This window comes from Nannospalax galili, unplaced genomic scaffold, assembly GCF_000622305.1.
Source record: "Nannospalax galili isolate Female #2095 unplaced genomic scaffold, S.galili_v1.0 scaffold10, whole genome shotgun sequence".
Taxonomy (NCBI): domain Eukaryota; kingdom Metazoa; phylum Chordata; class Mammalia; order Rodentia; family Spalacidae; genus Nannospalax; species Nannospalax galili.
This window is the reverse complement of record NW_008331140.1, coordinates 4,892,822-4,895,912: the sequence shown is the minus strand read 5'-3', so window position 1 is coordinate 4,895,912 and position 3,091 is coordinate 4,892,822. Positions and strand designations below refer to the sequence as shown.

At 37.0% G+C, this 3,091-nt stretch overlaps 1 pseudogene; it reads right to left on the bottom strand.

The window, feature by feature from the left end:
- Positions 1–1,350: 1,350 nt before the first annotated feature.
- LOC103725146 lies at positions 1,351–2,609 on the bottom strand (annotated as a pseudogene).
- Positions 2,610–3,091: the final 482 nt, after the last annotated feature.

Genomic DNA, 3,091 nt, shown 5'->3' with positions numbered 1-3,091 from the left:
TCCTACTCTCCACAACCATTCAATGTCTTTCAATCTTCTGGTATCTTCTTCAAATTATTTCTTCAGTTCTTGAAGTTTTTATGACACAAGTTCTTTACCTCCTTGGTTAGAATTATTCCAAGATATTTTATGATTTTTAGTCTATTGTGAATGGCATCATTTACCTGATATCTTGGTATACTTGGTGTTGGTATAAAGGAAGAATACTAATCATTGTGTTAATTGTATATGCTGATGCATTGCTGAATGTTTTTTATCATCTCTAGGACTTTTCTGGAGGAATATTTAGGGTCTTTTATATACAGAATCACATCACCTGCAAATAAGGATATTGACTTCCAATTTGTATCCCCTTTATAAACTTCATTTGTCTTTTTTGCTCCAGCTAAGACTTCAAGTACTGTATTGAACCAGAATGGAGCAAATGGACATCCTTGTCTTATTCCTGATTTTAATGGGAATGCTTTGAATTTTTCACTTTTTAATAAGCTTTTGACTATGGACTTGTTATATATTGCCTTTATTATGTGGCTATATGTTTCCTGTATCTATGGATTCTCTATGAGATTTATCATTAGTGGGTATTAGATTTTGTCAAAGATTTTTCTGCTGCTAATAAGAAAAATATGTGTTTTATGGCCTTGAGTCTATTTAGGTGGTGGATTACATTTCATTATTTATCTATGTTGAACTATCCTTTAATCTCTTGAATGAATTAAACTTGATCATGGTAGATAATCTTTTTAATGTGTTCTTGCATTCAGTTACCGAGTATTTAATTGAAGGTTTTCCTGGTTTTGTTTTGCTTTGTTTTTCCATAAGAGAGATTGGCCTTTAATTTCTTTTTTGTTGAGTCTTTGCTTTTGGAATCAGAGTAATATTGACTTTACAAAAAGAGTTTGGAAGTAGTCCTTCCTTTTCTATTTTATCAAATAACTTGAGGACTTGAGGAGTATTGGTATTTGTTCTTCTTTGAAGGTTTTGTAGAATTCTGAGCTACATTCATCTGGTACTGTCATCATTTTATTTGGGAGATTTTTAATTGCTGGTTATTTTGGGTGTGTTTAAAGTATTTATGTAATTTTTATTTAACTTTAGTAGGCCACACATATTTAGAAATTTATTGGTTAATTTTAGATTTTCCTATTTATAAGAATACAAATTTTTAAAGTGTGTCCTTTTGGTCTTCTGGATTTCTTCAGGATCTATTGTAATGCTCCCCTTTTAATTTCTGAGTTTATTAATCTAACTTCTCTCTTTCTCTCTTTTGGTTAATTTTGCTAAAGGTTTGTGTATCTTACTATTTTTAAAGAAACAATTCTTTGTTTCATTCATGTTTTTTTTAAAAGACAGATTTATTCAGCATCATGATCAGACTATTACATTAGCAATCAACAGCATGCGTGAAAAGTCTACATTAAACACTTTGTTGGAATGCTTTACACTTTCCACAGAACAGAAACTAAAATAACCTGTTATACAATTAGTCACAAATACAGTCCTGGAGTTTTTTGCCCATACAGATGAGTATTGTCTAAAACATGTCTTTGTAGCAGCTAGGCCCTGCCACCACTGTGCTTGCTGAGTTCACAAACCTGTTGTAATCTGTAGCTTCCCTGTCACTTCTCTGGCTCTCCTCTCCTGCTAAGCTTTGTTTCCCGATGGTAAACTAGAACCTTCTGCCACTGCCATAGCTACTGCTGCTGCTGGAACCATCATAGCCACCTTGGTTTCATGGATTAGCAAAGTATTGGCCTCCACCACCATAAGGGCCAGAGCTTCTGCCTCCAAAGTTTCCACCCTTCATAGGTCTAAAATTTGAAGACCGATTGTTGTAACTGCCAAAATCATTGTAGCTTCCATCATTACCAAATCTGTTATAGCCATTCTCACTGCCACCATATCCACCACCACCACCACGGCTGCTACCAAAGCCACCACGACCACTGAAGTTTCCTCCACAACCAAAATTGTCATTGCCACCAAAAGCACCTCCGTGACCACCACCAAAGTTTCCAGAACCACTTCGGGCTCTTTGGCTAGACAAGCACTAGCCATCTCTTGCTTTGACAAGGCTTTTCTTCACAATTGTGACCATTCACAGTATGGTATTTCTGAATGACAATCTTATCCACAGAATCATGGTCATCAAAGGTGATAAAAGCAAAGCCCCACTTCTTTCTGCTGCCCTTGTCAGTCATGATTTCAATCACTTCAATTTTCCTATACTGTTGAAAATAATCTCATAGGTGATGTTCTTCGGTGTCTTCTTTAATTCCACCAACAAAGATCTTTTTCACAGTTAAGTGGGCACCTGGTCTTTGAGAATCTTCTCGTGACACTGTTCTCTTTGGTTTCACAACTCTTCCATCTACTTTGTGTGGTCTTGCATTCATTGCTGCTTCCACCTCCTCAACAGTGGCATAAGTGACAAACCCAAAGCCCCTGGCACACTTGGTGTTTGGATCTATCATGACCACTCAGTCGGTGAGTGTTCCCCATTGCTCACAATGGCTCCTCAGACTCTCATCAGTTGTTTCGAAGCTCAGCCCTCTGAAGAAGAGCTTCCACAACTGTTCAGGCTCCTTAGGTGACTTGGACTTAGACATGAGGAGACGAGAGGTTTCAGCAGTGCTTCCTCGGCCACGTCAACAGGCAGAAAGGAATAAGCCAGTGAGCGTATTGTCATTCATCTTTTGTACATTGTTTTCTGTTTGTAGTTCATTAATTTTGACCTTCATTTTATTTAAATTTTTAACACATTCAAAGCCTTTATTAAAGTTTTATGAAAAAGTATTGAGTTTTTATATATTTCGTACAACAGTTCTAAATCAAATTTATACCACCTCACTTATCCATGCCCCCTCATCACACCATCAGACCTCATGTATTCTGCCATACATGTTAATATCCAGTCAAGCATTTATACCTAGGTGTCCATCAGTGAAGCTTCATACACTGGAGTGTAGTCAGCCTATCTAGAGATCACAAGTAAGGTGTACTTTCCCCCATCCTGTAGTAATTAGTTGCCAATAATTCCATTTCTATGGCCAATCCACCACCCATTTCTCTCCACTCTGGGTCCTTGTCT